The sequence below is a fragment of the Hyla sarda genome, unplaced genomic scaffold (genome assembly GCF_029499605.1).
Source record: "Hyla sarda isolate aHylSar1 unplaced genomic scaffold, aHylSar1.hap1 scaffold_2289, whole genome shotgun sequence".
In the NCBI taxonomy this organism is placed as follows: Eukaryota; Metazoa; Chordata; class Amphibia; order Anura; family Hylidae; genus Hyla; species Hyla sarda.
In genome coordinates, this window is record NW_026608968.1 from 6,983 (window position 1) to 23,334 (window position 16,352).

Below are 16,352 nucleotides of genomic sequence, written 5' to 3' on the forward strand. Positions count from 1 at the left end.
CAGAGAGGAGGGTGATGTCAGGCTGACCCCATATATATTATATATAATACAGAGAGGAGGATGATGTCAGGCTGACCCCATATATATTATATATAATACAGAGAGGAGGGTGATGTCAGGCTGACCCCATATATATTATATATAATACAGAGAGGAGGGTGATGTCAGGCTGACCCCATATATATTATATATAATACAGAGAGGAGAGTGATGTCAGGCTGACCCCATATATATTATATATAATACAGAGAGGAGAGCGATGTCAGGCTGACCCCATATATATTATATATAATACAGAGAGGAGGATGATGTCAGGCTGACCCCATATATATTATATATAATACAGAGAGGAGAGTGATGTCAGGCTGACCCCATATATATTATATATAATACAGAGAGGAGGGTGATGTCAGGGTGACCCCATATATATTATATATAATACAGAGAGGAGGGTGATGTCAGGCTGACCCCATATATATTATATATAATACAGAGAGGAGGGTGATGTCAGGCTGACCCCATATATATTATATATAATACAGAGAGGAGGATGATGTCAGGCTGACCCCATATATATTATATATAATACAGAGAGGAGAGCGATGTCAGGCTGACCCCATATATATTATATATAATACAGAGAGGAGAGTGATGTCAGGCTGACCCCATATATATTATATATAATACAGAGAGGAGAGCGATGTCAGGCTGACCCCATATATATTATATATAATACAGAGAGGAGAGCGATGTCAGGCTGACCCCATATATATTTTATATAATACAGAGAGGAGGGCGATGTCAGGCTGACCCCATATATATTATATATAATACAGAGAGGAGGATGATGTCAGGCTGACCCCATATATATTATATATAATACAGAGAGGAGGGTGATGTCAGGCTGACCCCATATATATTATATATAATACAGAGAGGAGGATGATGTCAGGGTGACCCCATATATATTATATATAATACAGAGGAGAGTGATGTCAGGGTGACCCCATATATATTATATATAATACAGAGAGGAGAGTGATGTCAGGCTGACCCCATATATATTATATATAATACAGAGAGGAGAGTGATGTCAGGCTGACCCCATATATATTATATATAATACAGAGAGGAGAGTGATGTCAGGGTGACCCCATATATATTATATATAATACAGAGAGGAGAGTGATGTCAGGCTGACCCCATATATAATACAGAGAGGAGGGTGATGTCAGGCTGACCCCATATATATTATATATAATACAGAGAGGAGGGTGATGTCAGGCTGACCCCATATATATTATATATAATACAGAGAGGAGAGTGATGTCAGGCTGACCCCATATATATTATATATAATACAGAGAGGAGGGTGATGTCAGGCTGACCCCATATATATTATATATAATACAGAGAGGAGAGTGATGTCAGGCTGACCCCATATATATTATATATAATACAGAGAGGAGAGCGATGTCAGGCTGACCCCATATATATTATATATAATACAGAGAGGAGGATGATGTCAGGGTGACCCCATATATATTATATATAATACAGAGAGGAGGGCGATGTCAGGCTGACCCCATATATATTATATATAATACAGAGAGGAGAGCGATGTCAGGCTGACCCCATATATATTATATATAATACAGAGAGGAGAGTGATGTCAGGGTGACCCCATATATATTATATATAATACAGAGAGGAGGATGATGTCAGGGTGACCCCATATATATTATATATAATACAGAGGAGAGTGATGTCAGGGTGACCCCATATATATTATATATAATACAGAGAGGAGAGTGATGTCAGGCTGACCCATATATTATATATAATACAGAGAGGAGGGTGATGTCAGGCTGACTCCATATATATTATATATAATACAGAGAGGAGAGTGATGTCAGGCTGACCCCATATATATTATATATAATACAGAGAGGAGGGTGATGTCAGGCTGACCCCATATATATTATATATAATACAGAGAGGAGGGTGATGTCAGGCTGACCCCATATATATTATATATAATACAGAGAGGAGGATGATGTCAGGCTGACCCCATATATATTATATATAATACAGAGAGGAGGGTGATGTCAGGCTGACCCCATATATATTATATATAATACAGAGAGGAGGGTGATGTCAGGCTGACCCCATATATATTATATATAATACAGAGAGGAGGATGATGTCAGGCTGACCCCATATATATTATATATAATACAGAGAGGAGGGTGATGTCAGGCTGACCCCATATATGTTATATATAATACAGAGAGGAGAGCGATGTCAGGCTGACCCCATATATATTATATATAATACAGAGAGGAGAGTGATGTCAGGCTGACCCCATATATATTATATATAATACAGAGAGGAGGGTGATGTCAGGCTGACCCCATATATATTATATATAATACAGAGAGGAGGGTGATGTCAGGCTGACCCCATATATATTATATATAATACAGAGAGGAGAGTGATGTCAGGCTGACCCCATATATATTATATATAATACAGAGAGGAGGGTGATGTCAGGCTGACCCCATATATATTATATATAATACAGAGAGGAGGGTGATGTCAGGCTGACCCCATATATATTATATATAATACAGAGAGGAGGGTGATGTCAGGCTGACCCCATATATATTATATATAATACAGAGAGGAGGATGATGTCAGGCTGACCCCATATATATTATATATAATACAGAGAGGAGAGTGATGTCAGGCTGACCCCATATATATTATATATAATACAGAGAGGAGAGCGATGTCAGGCTGACCCCATATATATTATATATAATACAGAGAGGAGAGCGATGTCAGGCTGACCCCATATATATTATATATAATACAGAGAGGAGGGTGATGTCAGGCTGACCCCATATATATTATATATAATACAGAGAGGAGAGCGATGTCAGGCTGACCCCATATATATTATATATAATACAGAGAGGAGAGTGATGTCAGGCTGACCCCATATATATTATATATAATACAGAGAGGAGGGTGATGTCAGGCTGACCCCATATATATTATATATAATACAGAGAGGAGGGTGATGTCAGGCTGACCCCATATATATTATATATAATACAGAGAGGAGAGCGATGTCAGGCTGACCCCATATATATTATATATAATACAGAGAGGAGAGTGATGTCAGGCTGACCCCATATATTATATATAATACAGAGAGGAGAGTGATGTCAGGCTGACCCCATATATATTATATATAATACAGAGAGGAGGGTGATGTCAGGCTGACCCCATATATATTATATATAATACAGAGAGGAGAGTGATGTCAGGCTGACCCCATATATATTATATATAATACAGAGAGGAGGATGATGTCAGGCTGACCCCATATATATTATATATAATACAGAGAGGAGGGTGATGTCAGGCTGACCCCATATATATTATATATAATACAGAGAGGAGGATGATGTCAGGCTGACCCCATATATATTATATATAATACAGAGAGGAGGGTGATGTCAGGCTGACCCCATATATATTATATATAATACAGAGAGGAGAGTGATGTCAGGCTGACCCCATATATATTATATATAATACAGAGAGGAGGGTGATGTCAGGCTGACCCCATATATAATACAGAGAGGAGAGTGATGTCAGGGTGACCCCATATATATTATATATAATACAGAGAGGAGAGTGATGTCAGGCTGACCCCATATATATTATATATAATACAGAGAGGAGGATGATGTCAGGCTGACCCCATATATATTATATATAATACAGAGAGGAGAGTGATGTCAGGCTGACCCCATATATATTATATATAATACAGAGAGGAGAGTGATGTCAGGCTGACCCCATATATATTATATATAATACAGAGAGGAGGGTGATGTCAGGCTGACTCCATATATATTATATATAATACAGAGAGGACGATGATGTCAGGCTGACCCCATATATATTATATATAATACAGAGAGGAGAGTGATGTCAGGCTGACCCCATATATATTATATATAATACAGAGAGGAGAGTGATGTCAGGCTGACCCCATATATATTATATATAATACAGAGAGGAGAGTGATGTCAGGCTGACCCCATATATATTATATATAATACAGAGAGGAGAGTGATGTCAGGCTGACCCCATATATATTATATATAATACAGAGAGGAGAGTGATGTCAGGCTGACCCCATATATATTATATATAATACAGAGAGGAGAGTGATGTCAGGCTGACCCCATATATATTATATATAATACAGAGAAGAGGGTGATGTCAGGCTGACCCCATATATATTATATATAATACAGAGAGGAGAGTGATGTCAGGCTGACCCCATATATATTATATATAATACAGAGAGGAGGGCGATGTCAGGCTGACTCCATATATATTATATATAATACAGAGAGGAGGATGATGTCAGGCTGACCCCATATATATTATATATAATACAGAGAGGAGAGTGATGTCAGGGTGACCCCATATATATTATATATAATACAGAGAGGAGGATGATGTCAGGCTGACCCCATATATATTATATATAATACAGAGAGGAGAGCGATGTCAGGCTGACCCCATATATATTATATATAATACAGAAAGGACGATGATGTCAGGCTGACCCCATATATATTATATATAATACAGAGAGGAGAGTGATGTCAGGCTGACCCCATATATTATATATAATACAGAGAGGAGGGTGATGTCAGGCTGACCCCATATATATTATATATAATACAGAGAGGAGAGTGATGTCAGGCTGACTCCATATATATTATATATAATACAGAGAGGAGAGCGATGTCAGGCTGACCCCATATATATTATATATAATACAGAGAGGAGGGTGATGTCAGGCTGACCCCATATATATTATATATAATACAGAGAGGAGAGCGATGTCAGGCTGACCCCATATATATTATATATAATACAGAGAGGAGGGTGATGTCAGGCTGACCCCATATATATTATATATAATACAGAGAGGAGAGTGATGTCAGGCTGACCCCATATATATTATATATAATACAGAGAGGAGAGTGATGTCAGGCTGACCCCATATATATTATATATAATACAGAGAGGAGAGTGATGTCAGGCTGACCCCATATATATTATATATAATACAGAGAGGAGGATGATGTCAGGGTGACCCCATATATATTATATATAATACAGAGAGGAGGGCGATGTCAGGCTGACCCCATATATATTATATATAATACAGAGAGGAGAGTGATGTCAGGCTGACCCCATATATATTATATATAATACAGAGAGGAGAGTGATGTCAGGCTGACTCCATATACTGTATATAATACAGAGAGGAGGATGATGTCAGGCTGACCCCATATATATTATATATAATACAGAGAGGAGGGTGATGTCAGGCTGACCCCATATATATTATATATAATACAGAGAGGAGAGTGATGTCAGGCTGACCCCATATATATTATATATAATACAGAGAGGAGGGTGATGTCAGGCTGACCCCATATATATTATATATAATACAGAGAGGAGGATGATGTCAGGGTGACCCCATATATATTATATATAATACAGAGAGGAGGGCGATGTCAGGCTGACCCCATATATATTATATATAATACAGAGAGGAGAGTGATGTCAGGCTGACCCCATATATATTATATATAATACAGAGAGGAGAGTGATGTCAGGCTGACCCCATATATATTATATATAATACAGAGAGGAGGGTGATGTCAGGCTGACCCCATATATATTATATATAATACAGAGAGGAGAGTGATGTCAGGCTGACCCCATATATATTATATATAATACAGAGAGGAGGGTGATGTCAGGCTGACCCCATATATATTATATATAATACAGAGAGGAGGATGATGTCAGGGTGACCCCATATATATTATATATAATACAGAGAGGAGGGCGATGTCAGGCTGACCCCATATATATTATATATAATACAGAGAGGAGAGTGATGTCAGGCTGACCCCATATATATTATATATAATACAGAGAGGAGAGTGATGTCAGGCTGACCCCATATATATTATATATAATACAGAGAGGAGAGTGATGTCAGGCTGACCCCATATATATTATATATAATACAGAGAGGAGGGTGATGTCAGGCTGACCCCATATATATTATATATAATACAGAGAGGAGGGCGATGTCAGGCTGACCCCATATATATTATATATAATACAGAGAGGAGAGCGATGTCAGGCTGACCCCATATATATTATATATAATACAGAGAGGAGGGTGATGTCAGGCTGACCCCATATATATTATATATAATACAGAGAGGAGAGTGATGTCAGGCTGACCCCATATATATTATATATAATACAGAGAGGAGGGTGATGTCAGGCTGACCCCATATATATTATATATAATACAGAGAGGAGAGTGATGTCAGGCTGACCCCATATATATTATATATAATACAGAGAGGAGGATGATGTCAGGCTGACCCCATATATATTATATATAATACAGAGAGGAGGATGATGTCAGGGTGACCCCATATATATTATATATAATACAGAGAGGAGAGCGATGTCAGGGTGACCCCATATATATTATATATAATACAGAGAGGAGAGCGATGTCAGGCTGACCCCATATATATTATATATAATACAGAGAGGAGGGTGATGTCAGGCTGACCCCATATATTATATATAATACAGAGAGGAGGGTGATGTCAGGCTGACCCCATATATTATATATAATACAGAGAGGAGGGTGATGTCAGGCTGACCCCATATATATTATATATAATACAGAGAGGAGAGTGATGTCAGGCTGACCCCATATATATTATATATAATACAGAGAGGAGGATGATGTCAGGCTGACCCCATATATATTATATATAATACAGAGAGGAGGGTGATGTCAGGCTGACTCCATATACTGTATAATACAGAGGGTGGTGTATTATAGAGGGTGATGTCAGGCTGACTCCATATACTGTATAATACAGAGGGTGGTGTATTATAGAGGGTGATGTCAGGGTGAGTCCATATACTGTATAATACAGAGGGTGGTGTATTATAGAGGGTGATGTCAGGCTGACTCCATATACTGTATAATACAGAGAGGGTGGTGTATTATAGAGGGTGATGTCAGGCTGAGTCCATATACTGTATAATACAGAGGGTGGTGTATTATAGAGGGTGATGTCAGGCTGAGTCCATATACTGTATAATACAGAGAGGGTGGTGTATTATAGAGGGTGATGTCAGGCTGAGTCCATATACTGTATAATACAGAGGGTGGTGTATTATAGAGGGTGATGTCAGGCTGACTCCATATACTGTATAATACAGAGGGTGGTGTATTATAGAGGGTGATGTCAGGGTGACTCCATATACTGTATAATACAGAGGGTGGTGTATTATAGAGGGTGATGTCAGGGTGACTCCATATACTGTATAATACAGAGGGTGGTGTATTATAGAGGGTGATGTCAGGCTGACTCCATATACTGTATAATACAGAGAGGGTGGTGTATTATAGAGGGTGATGTCAGGCTGAGTCCATATACTGTATAATACAGAGGGTGGTGTATTATAGAGGGTGATGTCAGGGTGACTCCATATACTGTATAATACAGAGGGTGGTGTATTATAGAGGGTGATGTCAGGCTGAGTCCATATACTGTATAATACAGAGGGTGGTGTATTATAGAGGGTGATGTCAGGGTGACTCCATATACTGTATAATACAGAGGGTGGTGTATTATAGAGGGTGATGTCAGGGTGAGTCCATATACTGTATAATACAGAGGGTGGTGTATTATAGAGGGTGATGTCAGGGTGAGTCCATATACTGTATAATACAGAGGGTGGTGTATTATAGAGGGTGATGTCAGGGTGACTCCATATACTGTATAATACAGAGAGGGTGGTGTATTATAGAGGGTGGTGTATTATAGAGGGTGATGTCAGGGTGACTCCATATACTGTATAATACAGAGGGTGGTGTATTATAGAGGGTGATGTCAGGCTGACTCCATATACTGTATAATACAGAGAGGGTGGTGTATTATAGAGGGTGGTGTCAGGGTGAGTCCATATACTGTATAATACAGAGGGTGGTGTATTATAGAGGGTGATGTCAGGGTGACTCCATATACTGTATAATACAGAGGGTGGTGTATTATAGAGGGTGATGTCAGGCTGACTCCATATACTGTATAATACAGAGGGTGGTGTATTATAGAGGGTGGTGTCAGGCTGAGTCCATATACTGTATAATACAGAGGGTGGTGTATTATAGAGGGTGATGTCAGGCTGACTCCATATACTGTATAATACAGAGGGTGGTGTATTATAGAGGGTGGTGTCAGGCTGAGTCCATATACTGTATAATACAGAGGGTGGTGTATTATAGAGGGTGATGTCAGGCTGACTCCATATACTGTATAATACAGAGGGTGGTGTATTATAGAGGGTGATGTCAGGCTGACTCCATATACTGTATAATACAGAGGGTGGTGTATTATAGAGGGTGATGTCAGGCTGAGTCCATATACTGTATAATACAGAGGGTGGTGTATTATAGAGGGTGATGTCAGGCTGACTCCATATACTGTATAATACATAGGGTGGTGTATTATAGAGGGTGATGTCAGGCTGACTCCATATACTGTATAATACAGAGGGTGGTGTATTATAGAGGGTGATGTCAGGCTGACTCCATATACTGTATAATACAGAGGGTGGTGTATTATAGAGGGTGATGTCAGGCTGACTCCATATACTGTATAATACAGAGGGTGGTGTATTATAGAGGGTGATGTCAGGCTGACTCCATATACTGTATAATACAGAGGGTGGTGTATTATAGAGGGTGATGTCAGGCTGACTCCATATACTGTATAATACAGAGGGTGGTGTATTATAGAGGGTGATGTCAGGCTGAGTCCATATACTGTATAATACAGAGGGTGGTGTATTATAGAGGGTGATGTCAGGGTGAGTCCATATACTGTATAATACAGAGGGTGGTGTATTATAGAGGGTGATGTCAGGCTGACTCCATATACTGTATAATACAGAGGGTGGTGTATTATAGAGGGTGATGTCAGGCTGACTCCATATACTGTATAATACAGAGAGGGTGGTGTATTATAGAGGGTGATGTCAGGCTGACTCCATATACTGTATAATACAGAGGGTGGTGTATTATAGAGGGTGATGTCAGGCTGAGTCCATATACTGTATAATACAGAGGGTGGTGTATTATAGAGGGTGATGTCAGGCTGACTCCATATACTGTATAATACAGAGGGTGGTGTATTATAGAGGGTGATGTCAGGCTGACTCCATATACTGTATAATACAGAGAGGGTGGTGTATTATAGAGGGTGATGTCAGGCTGACTCCATATACTGTATAATACAGAGGGTGGTGTATTATAGAGGGTGATGTCAGGCTGACTCCATATACTGTATAATACAGAGGGTGGTGTATTATAGAGGGTGATGTCAGGCTGAGTCCATATACTGTATAATACAGAGGGTGGTGTATTATAGAGGGTGATGTCAGGCTGACTCCATATACTGTATAATACAGAGGGTGGTGTATTATAGAGGGTGATGTCAGGCTGACTCCATATACTGTATAATACAGAGTGTGGTGTATTATAGAGGGTGATGTCAGGGTGAGTCCATATACTGTATAATACAGAGGGTGGTGTATTATAGAGGGTGATGTCAGGGTGACTCCATATACTGTATAATACAGAGGGTGGTGTATTATAGAGGGTGATGTCAGGCTGAGTCCATATACTGTATAATACAGAGAGGGTGGTGTATTATAGAGGGTGATGTCAGGGTGACTCCATATACTGTATAATACAGAGGGTGGTGTATTATAGAGGGTGATGTCAGGGTGACTCCATATACTGTATAATACAGAGGGTGGTGTATTATAGAGGGTGGTGTCAGGCTGAGTCCATATACTGTATAATACAGAGGGTGGTGTATTATAGAGGGTGATGTCAGGGTGAGTCCATATACTGTATAATACAGAGGGTGGTGTATTATAGAGGGTGATGTCAGGCTGAGTCCATATACTGTATAATACAGAGAGGGTGGTGTATTATAGAGGGTGATGTCAGGGTGAGTCCATATACTGTATAATACAGAGGGTGGTGTATTATAGAGGGTGATGTCAGGCTGACTCCATATACTGTATAATACAGAGGGTGGTGTATTATAGAGGGTGATGTCAGGCTGAGTCCATATACTGTATAATACAGAGAGGGTGGTGTATTATAGAGGGTGATGTCAGGCTGACTCCATATACTGTATAATACAGAGGGTGGTGTATTATAGAGGTGATGTCAGGCTGAGTCCATATACTGTATAATACAGAGGGTGGTGTATTATAGAGGGTGATGTCAGGCTGACTCCATATACTGTATAATACAGAGGGTGGTGTATTATAGAGGGTGATGTCAGGCTGAGTCCATATACTGTATAATACAGAGGGTGGTGTATTATAGAGGGTGATGTCAGGCTGACTCCATATACTGTATAATACAGAGGGTGGTGTATTATAGAGGGTGATGTCAGGGTGAGTCCATATACTGTATAATACAGAGGGTGGTGTATTATAGAGGGTGATGTCAGGCTGACTCCATATACTGTATAATACAGAGGGTGGTGTATTATAGAGGGTGATGTCAGGCTGACTCCATATACTGTATAATACAGAGGGTGGTGTATTATAGAGGGTGATGTCAGGCTGACTCCATATACTGTATAATACAGAGGGTGGTGTATTATAGAGGGTGATGTCAGGCTGACTCCATATACTGTATAATACAGAGGGTGGTGTATTATAGAGGGTGATGTCAGGCTGAGTCCATATACTGTATAATACAGAGGGTGGTGTATTATAGAGGGTGATGTCAGGGTGACTCCATATACTGTATAATACAGAGGGTGGTGTATTATAGAGGGTGATGTCAGGCTGACTCCATATACTGTATAATACAGAGGGTGGTGTATTATAGAGGGTGATGTCAGGCTGACTCCATATACTGTATAATACAGAGGGTGGTGTATTATAGAGGGTGATGTCAGGCTGAGTCCATATACTGTATAATACAGAGGGTGGTGTATTATAGAGGGTGATGTCAGGCTGACTCCATATACTGTATAATACAGAGGGTGGTGTATTATAGAGGGTGATGTCAGGCTGACTCCATATACTGTATAATACAGAGGGTGGTGTATTATAGAGGGTGATGTCAGGCTGAGTCCATATACTGTATAATACAGAGGGTGGTGTATTATAGAGGGTGATGTCAGGCTGACTCCATATACTGTATAATACAGAGGGTGGTGTATTATAGAGGGTGATGTCAGGGTGACTCCATATACTGTATAATACAGAGGGTGGTGTATTATAGAGGGTGATGTCAGGCTGACTCCATATACTGTATAATACAGAGGGTGGTGTATTATAGAGGGTGATGTCAGGCTGAGTCCATATACTGTATAATACAGAGGGTGGTGTATTATAGAGGGTGATGTCAGGGTGACTCCATATACTGTATAATACAGAGAGGGTGGTGTATTATAGAGGGTGATGTCAGGCTGACTCCATATACTGTATAATACAGAGGGTGGTGTATTATAGAGGGTGATGTCAGGCTGACTCCATATACTGTATAATACAGAGAGGGTGGTGTATTATAGAGGGTGGTGTCAGGGTGAGTCCATATACTGTATAATACAGAGGGTGGTGTATTATAGAGGGTGATGTCAGGGTGAGTCCATATACTGTATAATACAGAGGGTGGTGTATTATAGAGGGTGATGTCAGGCTGACTCCATATACTGTATAATACAGAGAGGTGGTGTATTATAGAGGGTGGTGTCAGGGTGAGTCCATATACTGTATAATACAGAGGGTGGTGTATTATAGAGGGTGATGTCAGGCTGAGTCCATATACTGTATAATACAGAGGGTGGTGTATTATAGAGGGTGATGTCAGGCTGAGTCCATATACTGTATAATACAGAGGGTGGTGTATTATAGAGGGTGATGTCAGGCTGAGTCCATATACTGTATAATACAGAGAGGGTGGTGTATTATAGAGGGTGATGTCAGGCTGAGTCCATATACTGTATAATACAGAGGGTGGTGTATTATAGAGGGTGATGTCAGGGTGACTCCATATACTGTATAATACAGAGGGTGGTGTATTATAGAGGGTGATGTCAGGGTGAGTCCATATACTGTATAATACAGAGGGTGGTGTATTATAGAGGGTGGTGTCAGGGTGAGTCCATATACTGTATAATACAGAGAGGGTGGTGTATTATAGAGGGTGATGTCAGGGTGATTCCATATACTGTATAATACAGAGGGTGGTGTATTATAGAGGGTGGTGTCAGGGTGAGTCCATATACTGTATAATACAGAGGGTGGTGTATTATAGAGGGTGATGTCAGGGTGAGTCCATATACTGTATAATACAGAGGGTGGTGTATTATAGAGGGTGGTGTCAGGGTGAGTCCATATACTGTATAATACAGAGGGTGGTGTATTATAGAGGGTGATGTCAGGGTGACTCCATATACTGTATAATACAGAGGGTGGTGTATTATAGAGGGTGATGTCAGGGTGAGTCCATATACTGTATAATACAGAGGGTGGTGTATTATAGAGGGTGGTGTCAGGGCTGAGTCCATATACTGTATAATACAGAGGGTGGTGTATTATAGAGGGTGATGTCAGGGTGACTCCATATACTGTATAATACAGAGGGTGGTGTATTATAGAGGGTGATGTCAGGCTGACTCCATATACTGTATAATACAGAGGGTGGTGTATTATAGAGGGTGATGTCAGGCTGACTCCATATACTGTATAATACAGAGAGGGTGGTGTATTATAGAGGGTGATGTCAGGCTGAGTCCATATACTGTATAATACAGAGGGTGGTGTATTATAGAGGGTGATGTCAGGCTGACTCCATATACTGTATAATAAAGAGGGTGGTGTATTATAGAGGGTGGTGTATTATAGAGGGTGATGTCAGGGTGAGTCCATATACTGTATAATACAGAGGTGTGGTGTATTATAGAGGGTGATGTAAGGCTGACTCCATATACTGTATAATACAGAGGGTGGTGTATTATAGAGGGTGATGTCAGGGTGACTCCATATACTGTATAATACAGAGGGTGGTGTATTATAGAGGGTGATGTCAGGCTGAGTCCATATACTGTATAATACAGAGGGTGGTGTATTATAGAGGGTGATGTCAGGCTGACTCCATATACTGTATAATACAGAGGGTGGTGTATTATAGAGGGTGATGTCAGGCTGACTCCATATACTGTATAATACAGAGAGGGTGGTGTATTATAGAGGGTGATGTCAGGCTGACTCCATATACTGTATAATACAGAGGGTGGTGTATTATAGAGGTGATGTCAGGCTGACTCCATATACTGTATAATACAGAGGGTGGTGTATTATAGAGGGTGATGTCAGGCTGAGTCCATATACTGTATAATACAGAGGGTGGTGTATTATAGAGGGTGATGTCAGGCTGACTCCATATACTGTATAATACAGAGGGTGGTGTATTATAGAGGGTGATGTCAGGGTGAGTCCATATACTGTATAATACAGAGGGTGGTGTATTATAGAGGGTGATGTCAGGCTGACTCCATATACTGTATAATACAGAGGGTGGTGTATTATAGAGGGTGATGTCAGGCTGACTCCATATACTGTATAATACAGAGGGTGGTGTATTATAGAGGGTGATGTCAGGCTGACTCCATATACTGTATAATACAGAGGGTGGTGTATTATAGAGGGTGATGTCAGGCTGACTCCATATACTGTATAATACAGAGGGTGGTGTATTATAGAGGGTGATGTCAGGCTGAGTCCATATACTGTATAATACAGAGGGTGGTGTATTATAGAGGGTGATGTCAGGGTGACTCCATATACTGTATAATACAGAGGGTGGTGTATTATAGAGGGTGATGTCAGGCTGACTCCATATACTGTATAATACAGAGGGTGGTGTATTATAGAGGGTGATGTCAGGCTGACTCCATATACTGTATAATACAGAGGGTGGTGTATTATAGAGGGTGATGTCAGGCTGAGTCCATATACTGTATAATACAGAGGGTGGTGTATTATAGAGGGTGATGTCAGGCTGACTCCATATACTGTATAATACAGAGGGTGGTGTATTATAGAGGGTGATGTCAGGCTGACTCCATATACTGTATAATACAGAGGGTGGTGTATTATAGAGGGTGATGTCAGGCTGAGTCCATATACTGTATAATACAGAGGGTGGTGTATTATAGAGGGTGATGTCAGGCTGACTCCATATACTGTATAATACAGAGGGTGGTGTATTATAGAGGGTGATGTCAGGCTGACTCCATATACTGTATAATACAGAGAGGGTGGTGTATTATAGAGGGTGATGTCAGGCTGAGTCCATATACTGTATAATACAGAGGGTGGTGTATTATAGAGGGTGATGTCAGGCTGAGTCCATATACTGTATAATACAGAGGGTGGTGTATTATAGAGGGTGATGTCAGGCTGACTCCATATACTGTATAATACAGAGGGTGGTGTATTATAGAGGGTGATGTCAGGCTGACTCCATATACTGTATAATACAGAGGGTGGTGTATTATAGAGGGGTGGTGTCAGGGTGAGTCCATATACTGTATAATACAGAGGGTGGTGTATTATAGAGGGTGATGTCAGGGTGACTCCATATACTGTATAATACAGAGGGTGGTGTATTATAGAGGGTGATGTCAGGCTGACTCCATATACTGTATAATACAGAGGGTGGTGTATTATAGAGGGTGATGTCAGGCTGACTCCATATACTGTATAATACAGAGAGGGTGGTGTATTATAGAGGGTGATGTCAGGCTGAGTCCATATACTGTATAATACAGAGGGTGGTGTATTATAGAGGGTGATGTCAGGCTGACTCCATATACTGTATAATAAAGAGGGTGGTGTATTATAGAGGGTGGTGTATTATAGAGGGTGATGTCAGGGTGAGTCCATATACTGTATAATACAGAGGGTGGTGTATTATAGAGGGTGATGTAAGGCTGACTCCATATACTGTATAATACAGAGGGTGGTGTATTATAGAGGGTGATGTCAGGGTGACTCCATATACTGTATAATACAGAGGGTGGTGTATTATAGAGGGTGATGTCAGGCTGAGTCCATATACTGTATAATACAGAGGGTGGTGTATTATAGAGGGTGATGTCAGGCTGACTCCATATACTGTATAATACAGAGGGTGGTGTATTATAGAGGGTGATGTCAGGCTGACTCCATATACTGTATAATACAGAGAGGGTGGTGTATTATAGAGGGTGATGTCAGGCTGACTCCATATACTGTATAATACAGAGGGTGGTGTATTATAGAGGTGATGTCAGGCTGACTCCATATACTGTATAATACAGAGGGTGGTGTATTATAGAGGGTGATGTCAGGCTGAGTCCATATACTGTATAATACAGAGAGGGTGGTGTATTATAGAGGGTGATGTCAGGGTGACTCCATATACTGTATAATACAGAGGGTGGTGTATTATAGAGGGTGATGTCAGGCTGAGTCCATATACTGTATAATACAGAGGGTGGTGTATTATAGAGGGTGATGTCAGGCTGAGTCCATATACTGGTATAATACAGAGGGTGGTGTATTATAGAGGGTGATGTCAGGCTGACTCCATATACTGTATAATACAGAGGGTGGTGTATTATAGAGGGTGATGTCAGGCTGAGTCCATATACTGTATAATACAGAGGGTGGTGTATTATAGAGGGTGGTGTCAGGCTGAGTCCATATACTGTATAATACAGAGGGTGGTGTATTATAGAGGGTGATGTCAGGCTGACTCCATATACTGTATAATACAGAGGGTGGTGTATTATAGAGGGTGATGTCAGGGTGACTCCATATACTGTATAATACAGAGGGTGGTGTATTATAGAGGGTGGTGTCAGGCTGAGTCCATATACTGTATAATACAGAGGGTGGTGTATTATAGAGGGTGATGTCAGGCTGACTCCATATACTGTATAATACAGAGGGTGGTGTATTATAGAGGGTGATGTCAGGCTGACTCCATATACTGTATAATACAGAGGGTGGTGTATTATAGAGGTGATGTCAGGCTGAGTCCATATACTGTATAATACAGAGGGTGGTGTATTATAGAGGGTGATGTCAGGCTGAGTCCATATACTGTATAATAC